The 12340-nt window shown below is 44.1% G+C and overlaps 1 protein-coding gene across 3 annotated transcripts in view; it reads right to left on the bottom strand.

The window, feature by feature from the left end:
- Positions 1-12340, bottom strand: part of LOC136435193 (protein Wnt-5b-like) — an 80231-nt gene that overhangs the window by 32401 nt on the left and 35490 nt on the right. Inside the window, exon 1 of one of the 3 annotated variants that reach the window (XM_066428462.1) lies at positions 6848-6943. The exons of 1 other annotated variant lie outside the window; for it this stretch is intronic. The gene's annotated coding sequence lies outside the window, so the exon portion shown is untranslated. Of the gene's footprint in view, positions 1-2709; positions 2836-6847; positions 6944-12340 lie in introns of those variants that run through there. One more of the 3 variants, XM_066428459.1, reaches the window with a different exon arrangement.

The following is a 12340-nucleotide window of genomic DNA, read 5'->3' as shown; positions in this document are numbered from 1 at the left end:
TCTTCCGAAGTTCCTCATTGATTACTATGTGGAAATACTAAACTGCCGAATCATGTTGCAACACGATGTAAAGATCAGTTGTAATTTCTTTTCCCTGCATCAACGGACGGATTCCGCTAGAGAGCGTTTCAGAAAATATCATTATCAGCATGGGAAGACAAACAGGATACACGCTGTATACTTTGGAACATCCATACAGTAGTGAACGGAAGGTACGTCCAAACTACACGCTGCTTAGACAGCCACACAGCATGGTTGAGTCAAGCAATGTCTTAAGTTAGCAATAACAACGGAATGACTGTTTTTATGACTAAGCATCCTTTCTCGCCAGACTTGGCGGTGAGAAAAAACAAGCTTTCCCTACCCCCTACAGAAGCTTTGCGAGTTTTTGAAACTCCTTGAGTTGTTGAGCTGTTGAAAGGGAAAACAGTCAGAAATGCGCTAAGCTCCTTCTTCCATTCTCGTTTTCCTTTTAGTTCCTTTAAGCAATGAGGTTATAGGCTAGTATAACCTGCCTGCTTTTAGTAAGACAGTAGTCGTGTGAGTCGTAAATAGATTACCAGACAATTTTGAAGCTCCTTGAAAGGGAAACCATTCCCATGTTTCTTCTAACCCTTTTAGTAATACAGTAGTCGTGTGAGTCGTGTAAGTTGATAACCAGACGCGTTCAGAAGTGACGATGTGAAGACTCCTGTCCAGCCCGGCCAGGCCCGACCGCAGGGCCCCGGGTGGCCGGTGACTCACGGCAGTTGAAAGAACACTTTCAACTAGGTCCGGATAAAGACGACCTGGGGACCATTCGCTCAGTTACTAACTAGCTGCTGACAGATACGTGGAAAGTCTAGTTGTGGCCTTCAGAAAGAAAGGTTTAACAGTTCATGAATGATCAGTTATCGATGGATTTGTTAATTGATTGTGTGGCAATGCGTTTCCCTTCTTCTAGCGTGGTGTACATTTGCATACACAATGAACATTCATTGGCCGAAAACTCGGTTTGTGTAATCTGGAGGCTCTCGAAAGGGATCGTGGGATTAGGTGTCCGTTTCATTTCCTGAAAAACAAGCCTGATCCCATAATCCCTTGGGGCTGTGCACCCTTTCAAGATGGCAGCTTGGTGCCCGTGTTGGCGGGAGAGCCGGACATGCCTCCCCGGTAGGACCTATGGGAAAGCCTGCTGGCTCCTCCCCCGTCATTAGCAGATCGGGACATCTGAGACTGCCAAACAATGTTAGAGACTAAGCTAAATCCACAGGGGGTAAACGGTGCAGGGTCTTTTTTCTTCCTTTCATCTTTGCCCAGTTCCACCTCACGTGTCGGCAGCGACTACACAGCAGGTAGTCGGTGAGTAGGTGAGCTTCACGCCGTGTGACATTGTCGTAACAGCCCTATCAACATTTTCCATGGTGAAATATGAAAAGACACCAACAGAATTAATACAACTCATTAAACTACTTAGGTTTCCGCCTTTGTCCATATTCTCATGAGATTAACTTTTTTTTTCTTCGTGTCCTTGGTCTGGCCGAGTCGTGTTGGCACGCAGCCTATAAGGACGTACCTACCTCCACAAAGGGCAGGCAAAGGGGAAGAAAGTATTCTGATGCAAACAACATACGTCTTACCTTATCAATCACACATATGAATCTCTCCCAGCCCAGGTACATCGGTGTTCTAACAGCTTTCCGAGAGGAAGTGCGATGTTATCTGTTCACACAACAAAAGCAACAGAAGCGAAGTTCCCCCGATCGACGAAAACGACAAGAAATACGTATGTAAATGTATTGCCGCAGCACATCAAGTATCACATCTACAACTCAACAGGTAGTCCTTGTCCTTGAATCCAAGAAAAGAAGAACAACCCCCCCCTGGTATGTAAACGGTGGAACGTTTAGACGATACCTTGCCAAGACAATGGCTGTCCAATAAGATATATGACAATATGTTTATGGTAGCCCTAGTGAGGTACGATAGCGCGCCCCGGGCAGTGATGTTGACAGCAGGTGAACACAGTGCGCGTTCAGGTGAGACAAGTCACAACCACAAGCTGTCAGGACGCGCTCAAGACCACCTACAGAATCAGGATCATCGTAAAAATGCACACAGTCTATCACTGATGCTAATATAACCACTAATAGTGACTGGGTGAGGGAAATCCGGTGTCTAGTTGCTTGATTTCATGTTTTACTGTCAGCGACAGACTGCCTCATAGCCAACGAAGAGAGGAACTTAACTGCACGCAATGGGCGAAACTTTTGGTGTTTGGCGAAAAAGCGAAAAGATCGCGTCTTAGTGAAGGTTATACACATGTCATAATATGTGTACATGCTAGTAGGTAAAGTACAGTTAAAAGGTCCATTTGATCTACCACAGGGATCTACCGCCTTGTTCACAGTCGGGTCGGGATCAAGAAAGGCGGAGACTTTACTGTAGTTCAGTATGTATGAAGTCGTTCAGGTCATCAGGCATGTCCCGCACAAAACGAACAGAATAGTACAAGGAGGTTTAAACCTGCCAGTCAAGATAACTTGAATTCTCGGAAAATACATAACGACGTAGATGTTACTTGAATGTTACATGAAAGAACTTTTAAAGGACTTTAAAATGACGTAAACGTCTTCTCAAATTTAGATACAAAGTTGACGGTTTCAATATTAACTTTTATGATAGATTTGACGGGGTTTAAAGAAGTCGTTCAGTATTAAAGCTTCTCACCTAATTTGATGTAGTTAGTAGTCTTTGCGTCCGGTATCCGCTCCCTACCCCTCCAAGTCTGACCACAAGTCACGTTTGAAAACTTTCCGCTCGTGTAAGGTGCGTCCGACAGCAGTGCGTGCGCGCTATGACTAACCCGCACAACTCCTGCCGCTTGGTCTTAAACCACGTCGTCTGTGACGTCACGTTTTCCGCTGGTGGCGGAGTGAAGAAACCCGCGATGACGTTCTAACGAGAAAACATCAGAGAGAAAAGCTCGCGCCGACAAGCCGGGCGGAGAAACCAGATGAAGGAGAAACGGTGGGAAACGTGGAATTTTTTCCCGGAGGGTCTTTTTGACGCTCACTTGACAAGAGGACCAAAAGCGGAGGTGCCCACCCACGACTAGAATGTCGCCATTTGTCGCGCGCTGAGCCGAGGACGTATTAATTGTCGGAACACTCGTAAAAATTAGCAAAAATGCCCGGCCGCGGGCTTGGTGATTTCTATCTACTCTAGCGTTTACAACAGGACGGAAACTAAGCTTGTACGCTTAAGTACAATGTAAATATGCACAAGTAACGAACCCCGGCAAAGATACTTTTGCGAACTGATCTTTGCCACAAATTGATTCTTCAATTGTTCGAAACAAGGAGGCTCTCCAAACTCCTTGCAAAGGCTGCAAACACTTCAGGAAGATCGTAATGTCTGCCCAGCCACGGCCACCACTTATCTGGACAGTAAATCGCGATGCGAAAAGGGGTACTGATAGTTCGTGTGAACTGGGGACAGTCTAGACATACATGTATTACCGCATTTAGAAGAGATTGGCAGTTCCTGCCTATAGGCCGTGTGATAAGTGAAACTGGTGTCTAAAAGTGTCATGAGGTTATAAAGGTTCAACTATTTTTGAATGGGAATGGAAAAAAGTTCTGAAGAGCGAGAAGCATTTTTATCACAAGGATTTCGTACGTCAGTGACTACACGAAGGTTTCTGAACTTTCGACGAATCAGAAAAGTTTTCAAAGTCTGTACATCACCAGCAGCGCTCATCCTACAGAGCGCAGAGCGAGGCTGACATGACGTGTCACATGAACAGTGCGGCCTGTAGGAGATTGACATGTCCGACTTTAGACTTAGACGACCGAGTAAGTAAACTTGAGCCGTCTGGTCCGCACTAATTACTGGGGAGGGTCCCTACATGATCCTACTGGGCTAACCTCAGAGGTTGTTGGTTTAAGCTCCAATCGTCTGGGTGCTACATTGTTATAAGAATGCAACTTGTAGCTTTCTCAGAAAGGCTAAAGATAGCTATCTCTTCTTTGTCCTGCTGTGTTGCAGGAAATCCTTAAAAGTTTGGTATCTTCTCATTAATTTGATATGTCATTAAGACAAGAGATGCTGATCAGGAAAATCTGTATAGCAAGGTCGCACCAGAGCGTAGTCATCCAAAACTTCGGTATGTTAAGATGTGAACTTGAAAGCATTATGCTGTTATGTTAAAGATCTTCAAATAGGCAGTTCACTTAGATTCCATCTAACTTAATTACTAAGAAGAGTGATGATGTAAACATGTTTATTAGCCCGGGGCCACGGGCATGCCGGGATGTCTATATAGGGTGTGCGAGCCCGTCCTTCGCGTCTGCGCGGTGAGTCATGTAGTGCGGACCAGTTCCAGGAAACCCCGGGCGGGATCTACAGCTGCGAACCTACAGTACAGGGGCGTTCCCTTCGGGATTTAACTTAGTTTAAGGGTTGAAAGATGTCTTAAGTGTCATTGACCTTGAAGGATAAGGTTCTTGACCTTGAGGGACGTACAAATGCCAATTTTGTTCTATCTGTAAACTCTGCAATCAGTCGAACAGCGTGTGGACAGGGTATTCTTTACAAGACGTATCTATGATCAGAATAACTTTTTTGACGAGAGACAAGCAAGCACGTCACTGAAGCTCGCCCTACTGCCAATAAAATAATTGTACATGTGTTTGAATGTAAACCCTTGTTAACACGGCCAAGTCCAATTAGCATTACTTTTATGACTTACACTTGTTATTCTTGTCAACGGTTTATGAGACATTTGTGAGGGGCTGAAGTTCAGACTCCTCAATTTAGCCTTCGTTTACGACTTAGACCCTACATTGGCGACATTCCAAGAGTTGTAAAATCTAATCAAGCCAAGACTAAACAGAGATGTTTATGGCAGATGTAGTGGAAAACAGGTTACTGGAGCTCAAGGAATTTCTTCAGACAAACCTTCCAACATAAGACATTTGTGGCGCACGTTTGTTGCGTTCCGGGGGAAAGGTGAGGCAAGGTCAAGTTGAAAATCTGAGAGTGAAAATAATGGAAAATAGAATGCGATGCACCGAAAGTGGGCTTGATGTAAATGGAAACGAAATTTAAAGACAGACATTAGAAAGACACGGAAATGAAAAGTATAGTCATCACCAATAGATTTGTATCTAGATCTGTATTGAACAACGCAAATTGGGAAATCAAATAGACATTTCTTTTGTAAACGATTGATAAATTTCGGCACTTGGGTTCTGTAAGGACATGTCCTTGGGTTCTGAATAAAAGCAGATAGAAATGAAACTGAACCTTTGAGAAATACACAATGTACGGCTACTGGTAACGAAAACATGACACGGGTTCCTAGAAAGCATGGCCGCGCGCACATGGGGAGAAAAACAACGATAACCTCCACCTGGGCCGAGACAAAACATGAAAACCGCCTCCGGACATAAAAAAGTTCCATTCATTGTTCTGACCACATGAGAAAGTCCCGAGTAGCTGTTCCTGTATGAATCAGTGGTCTGGCCGGCCGGGCAATGACCGGGCAGCTATGTCTCTGAGAGGTCATTGTGGTGTCCGCAGTGGGGCGTCTTTTCCCATGTCCCAGTTTTTCCTAAATATGACGTGCGAATCTAGCCACTAAGTATAGCTGTATATTCATATTTGATAAAATGATAAGCTGGTAAGTAACGTTTTAGGCTCTGACATACTATATGTATCTCCGTACACGTGGTGACGTACCGTCGAGGTCGGAGGAAATGACTGAAACAACCACCTCCCCCCATCTGCTTGAACACCAACCTTAAGGTGTGGGTACTTCACGGAGCCACCATGATAAGAGACAGGAAGTTTTTCAAACCTTTCGACACAAGCTTCCCTCCTTTCCACCACTTTACTCAGCACTCAGCTGTCACCGCGAGCCGTTCTCAAGAACCGTTCTCTTTCCTCCACACCCGATACGAGAGGCAATCACTGTGTCCACGCTCTGATTCCACAATTGTTCGCAGCACATCGTTACCGTGGCAACGTTTCTCAAGTATCGGTCGTCTTCTCATATCGTGACGTGAGTTATAAAACGTTGTTACGCTCTAGCACCGTCGTGAGGCTATAGACACAGGGTGATGGGCGGATATAACCCATCGATATGAAAGCCAGAGTGACACACTACTGATGGGTACAAGAGCGAGTGAGTGGCCTTCAGTTAATCGCTGTTTCATGAAGTAAATAGGGTCGGTGACCGATCATATCCTGGGTAAACTGTAGAACACGTGAAGTTAGCCTGAAGGGTAAAGAAACCTTCATTCTTTGGCTCAGCTCTAGTTTTCTATAAAGGGCAAGTGGATTGAAAAGTTGGCAAAGTAAACGGTTCTACAGAAAGCGCGCCCTTGTTCTATATCCCAGCACCTGGCATTCAGCACACTACAGACTGGCTTAGCAGTGAACTTGACGGACGTGCACAGTACCGGGCCAAAGCGCATGCACGGGAACCACTTTCACGCCTGAGTTGTTTGCATTACGTAGACGCAAACACAGGTATGGCAGTATCATAGATATAACAATGTACGTTACCTGAATTCCAGGTTTCTGATTTAGGGTAGAACTTTTGCCAAATCTGGTGTTTTGATATAAGGGTCTAAGCTATCAGACAAATATGAGCTTTGCTTTTACTAGGAGACGTTGATCGGGAAAGAGAGCTATTTGCCCATGTGAAGACTCTACCTACCGGCTTCTGTCGCGTATCCCGCCATATGCTTCTGGACGCAAAATGACTTACTATTGTCATGCGAGATTACGGAAAAGACACAGTACCTAACGGTCCACATCCAATTATGAATCATCAAACGTCAATAGAAATAGCACCTACCAAACGGCATGGCATAGATACATTGTATCAGTGATAACAGTCGGCTGAGAGATCCCCAAGAACTCGTTGAAGAGAAGTCCAAATCCTCCCGTGTTCTTGTCTTGTCGTTTCCAGGACCAAACACACGGGCGCAATAACCGAGGAGCAGGACACTGTTACACCTGGGCGGGGGAGGCTGAACAAATTAAACTCATCGAAATATCTTATGGCAAGTTGTAAAATCATAAACAGGCAAGGTAGAGGTTTTGGATAAAACTTGTAGACCAGTGTGTTCAAAAAACACCGTCTGGGCATGGGAAGTGTTAAATTCAGAAAGAAAATAATTCATTTTCTACCCTGTAAAGAGAATGTTATATTCCAGGTCTAATGCCCAGTACCGCCGGCAGGGTCGAGTGCCGCACAAGAGCGGGCTTAGTAAGGGCAGGAATTAGAGTGTTCTCCCGGAGTGGCTTGGAAAGAGCGCTTGTTCTGACACACAAAAGGTCGCTTGTTCCCTCACACAGTGTCCCCTCATAAACCAGGTAACATGCTGGTAGAAAAACACACAACTGCGAGACGCACAAATGTTTGTAACAACAGACACTCTTGATTTGTGCAATTATTATAGCGCTTGAAGTAAAACAATGGGTTCTGGTACACAGAAAACCGTTTTCCGGGTCTAGAAAAAACATTACCCAGTCCCAGCTCAAACAAGGCCAACTGCAGTCTTTTAGCAAACATAACAAACCTTAAATGTTTATCACTTAACTATATTTAACGCCTTCATCCTCTAAAAACTACTTGCAATCGTCTGGGAACCAACGCGTAGATGTAAAAGTCGATATAGCAAATCTCTAAGAGAAAGAAAGGGTGTTAAGAAGAGCGCTGAGAATAGAGTCGGAGAAGAACGTAAGTTTACGTAAGGATTAAAGACTCTGCACCGCAGCCGCCTGACGGCAAACAAGCTATACGGCTATGGATCAGCTAATGCCCTAAGCAGACGAAAAAGTGTAACGCCAGCGTAACAAGCTTTGTCTGAGACTTGTTTTCCGCCGGTTTCGTGTTTCTGCAGTTGTTTCGTACCTGGCAGAGGGCGCTTTCACACTGTACAAAAAGGATACGGTGGCCCGTTCGCTGTTTTGGGTGATTGATAAGATTCGATGGCGCACATGTTGGCAGTATACAGGTGAGAAGAAGAATGCATTCTCTATGATTTGCCAGAAACGGGACGATGACCACGGAACCACATTAGACAACATGCCAAGAGGACCAAGACAAGCAATGTCACTCGCTCGATGAGGATTACCCCTTCCGTATACGTTACAAACAAGTACACATCCAACATCTGTCTTTACTGGGTCGTGTCTGAGTTGTCAGGCAATGTACACCAACATCCTACTCCGTAGCTAAACCAATAACGTTAGATATGCTATGTTTGGCGTATGTCTGATAAAATTGATAACTGCACTTTGTTTTGTGTACGCCAGATGTCGCTCTAGTTTAGCCAATCTCTGTCCACAGCCCCAGAATAAGACACCATTTCAAGTGTTCAATTCCAATCGTGATAGTATTCCCCTTAAACTTTCTTCAACGCAGCATTGAATATAAAGAAGAGAATTACAGTAGGATGATATGAACGAACAGCTACTTTTTATCTATTTATCGTTGAGCTATACTGTGACTGAACCTTTGAAAAAGTGTAAAATTGTCTTTATTGTTGTCAATACTGTACAGAGGTGATAGCATGAGTGCATTGAATAACTGCCATTTCCATCTCATCTTTTTCACAATTGCTATGGCAGGAGGAGGTCATGAATCTTCCAAGATATGTTTATATATAGACGAGATCTTGATCATGTCTAAAAACACCATCAGGACGAGATGTATCCATCTCAATATCTCGGTGACCTAGAAACACTTAAATCGGGTTTTACTCACGGATTGACAAAAGATCACGACCTTCCGACCGTATTATGACTAAATCTTATCTGATGATGTTCATAATTTGTACGATATCTAATAAAAGCTCCCCTAGGATGCCGGATTCCGCTGCGTGATGAGTCACGTGACACCAGCAGGTAGTCTGAGGCCACGCAGAGAAAGTCTCTAAGCCGTGAGATATGCCGCTGTACTAAATTCCCTGCCGATCTCATTTGCTTATAATCTCTTATCTCTCTTCCTGAACAAACGCCCTGATGATTTTGTAAAAAAGTAGCGGCAAAGGAACGGTCAAATTACAGATATACCCCCCCCCCCAAAAAAACCACAACAACACAAACATTTGGAAAAATAAGTCACTGCAAATTGTTAGCCGTAACGTATGACGTAGTAATACAGTAGTGTATATCTATATCCGTGTCCTAAGGTTGTGCGTTAGTTAGTCTTGTCTACTGCCAATGTGCTTTGCTACTGCCAATGCAAAATTCATGCAGATTCAAATGAGGATTAGCATGCTTTTAGATGCCTCCATGCGATCGCACAGGTCAGTGGGTCAAATACCCTGAGGACGTATGCGTGAGTGCTCTAGATCGAATCCATGGGACAATTTTTCACAGCAAAAAAAAATATCTGAACGCAAAAATGAAAAAGATATAAAAAGAAAGAGTTTCAATCGATTCATTAAGAGGAAAGCACCTGACTGAGACGAATACTATTGTGGGAAAATAATGAACATACAGGCACCAGCTTACCACACATTCAATGCCTTATTCTTATTGCCAAGCGAGGCAAATGGTGACCCAACTTTATTCCAAATTCCCCTCGTACAAGGAACAAAACTTGATCTTTAGTGCGTCCAGTTTTATGTGTCTCCCCACACATGTCGTGGCGCCTGTGGATTGGTAACGGTGGTGAAGATGCGCTGGGGGGACAAGGGACAGGCATGAACGGGTCAAAAGGAAGCTATCTGAGTTGCTAGGCGACGGCTCAATGCGACGCCATGCCTTCCCCTCAACCTGAATGAGTATTGTCAGTCTTGGCGCCATCGTTCTGTTCGTGATACTGTCAGAAACAAGCAGGCAAATGGTCCTGTTATGACGGCAATTGGGTCAAAGAATATCTAGGTAGCCATTTTGCGTCCGGAAGCTACATGTAGTTTGCACTAGCAGAAGCAGACCGCACAAAATATTCCGATCAAGTAGGTTAGACAAGGACAAGACTGACGTGAATCTTTGTGAAACTTTTCTTCGGTGAGAGTACGCGCGTGTGCGTAATACGCAAATGAAATGAATTTTTGTGGGGGGCCAGCCTGGGCTATAGGTACTATTCACCAAGCAGGTACACCCGATATCTTCTTGTCTCATTTTTGGAAGACGCACTTAGCATCGGCTACTTACGTCTCACCTACTCGTGCAGGCCCCTGTGGTCTGTGACCGTCTGAGTTCTACTGCAAGGGAATCCGGAAGCAGGGAAGCTCGTGTTGGTTGTTACTATGTTAGGCATACTTTTCTACAAACATACACTTTTTTCTTGGAGCAATAAACTTCGTTGACTCATTGGTTAGCAAACAACCCACCGACCAGAGTTGCAAACTGTAACAAATTTTGAATTGAAATCAACAAAAAAATCTCGTCAGTTGCCAAAGATTGGTCTCTGGGATTGAGGGAATGGAAGGGATAAAATGAACGTGATTGGGAAACTTGTTGCCGCTAGCATTGCGAACGATCCCGCATCCATTTGCCAGCATATCTCCCGTTCACATCACAACATGGAAAACCTCAGTATTTGAAAACTCCCGGAGGCTATGCAATACATACCGATTCTTTTATTCCCAACCCTTCCATGTGATTATAAAATAATGCTGTGATATTCCATAACTACATGTATCTCAGTAATACATCGCGATATCGTGTCGAGATACTACTAGAACAGCGACGGGAATATTCATGTTATTTTTAGTATGCTGACATAACTCGTGGTTGACTTAAAAATACTTTTGAGGGAGATTTCATATGGTTTCAGCCCATGTAAAATGGAGAAGCTGATAACGTTCCTTGATCAAATTTTATCTCTTCCGTCTTAGCCTGAATAGAGAACCCCGTAAACTGTTACTTAGACCACCAATGAAGTCTCCCAACCGTTCCTTCCATCCATCAAAACTAAAACAAAGCCTTGCGCAGTTGGCCCCGCTTCGCGCATGAAAGGCCTAACTTATCGTCATGGTAACCATCAGCAAAATTTATCGTCTCATTCATCAAAATCAGCCCGATCAGGAAATACACCATAAAGGTATAGTTTATCTTTGTTAGATCATGGGCATAACCGCAATCCTCTATAATATTCTCCCCTTGAACGGGAAAACAAGGAACCGTGAAGGGCGAACATTCTGAGAAGGTGTCAGACAATGTCGCGTTCGTGGTAACGATTGCTGACTGACTGATTTTTTTTTTTTTTTAATGCAGCAAGTAGAAGAAAATAGGAACGTTTGAAATTGCTCAAGAGCTTCTCCATTGCCTGGTCGATAAGATATATTGAATATGAAATCTCAATGCATAAAATCAAGCTGTCGTTCTTGCCTGGGTACAGGTAATTATAAGCGGAGCTAGGAGCAGCATGGTACTAGTGACTATCGGATAGTGGTGATATGTACGTTTGTGAGTGCGTTTGTGGGGGGGGCAGTTTTTTTAAATACTTTTCTTGTCAACTTTCCTTGCAAGTACTTATATGTGCATGTGTGATGTGAGTTTTTTTTTAATTTTCTTTTTAGTTTCCTTCAGTATTTACAACGACATTCCTATGAACTCTTTTGAGTTCACCGCCCACCTGTCACTAAAACTCCTGTCAGGCGTTTGAGCAAATGCACGCCTGGCACTTCCCGTCATGCCCCGGACCTTCAGGGGCATGGCGTTGAACTTGTCAGGTCAGCCTTGTCACACGGCTTGGAAGAATACCAAAGAAAACTCCAGGGACCAAATGCAAGATCTAAATGGTGAACTGTGGGCTACTAGTAGTTTTCCTCGAATTGCGCTCCATGACTGGCAGAGTTACAATCATTTTTGACCACTTCCCTTCCAACTGTTTTTGAAAAACAACAAGCCCGGTTAAAGATTACTAAGACCTGACTATGACCGAGTAATCTTAAGATAATCGTGATTAACTGTGACGTCTACAACGATGGGCTCGGTAAGGTGAGCAGTGGACAGTTCAGGACCCACACTGGCCAGTACGGGACCCAACCCCCACCCATATGACTAATCATTCCAACACATGAGTGGGGCCCGTTCAAAGAAAAAGACAAGCCTCTTGTCTTCCAAAAATATTTTGTTATCAAATTTTGTTTCTTTTGCACTGCTACGGTTGCAACTCCTGCTCAGTGCCACTTCCAAGCGAAGGTCCGTTGTCGGGCCGCCCTTCGCCAAAGTTGGCAATAAGTCATAAGTGAAAACAAGGAGGTTTAACTGACCACTAACAGGTTAGGCTACTTTTTTCACTCCACAAGTCAATGAAAAAGCCATCAAAGCACAAGACTTTTGTTGAACAAAGATCCACTTGTATACCAGTGTGTAGCGACAACCC

The sequence above is a fragment of the Branchiostoma lanceolatum genome, chromosome 5 (genome assembly GCF_035083965.1).
Source record: "Branchiostoma lanceolatum isolate klBraLanc5 chromosome 5, klBraLanc5.hap2, whole genome shotgun sequence".
NCBI lineage: Eukaryota > Metazoa > Chordata > Leptocardii > Amphioxiformes > Branchiostomatidae > Branchiostoma > Branchiostoma lanceolatum.
Note: the sequence above shows the minus strand (reverse complement) of the source record. Positions and strands in the feature narration are given on the sequence as shown.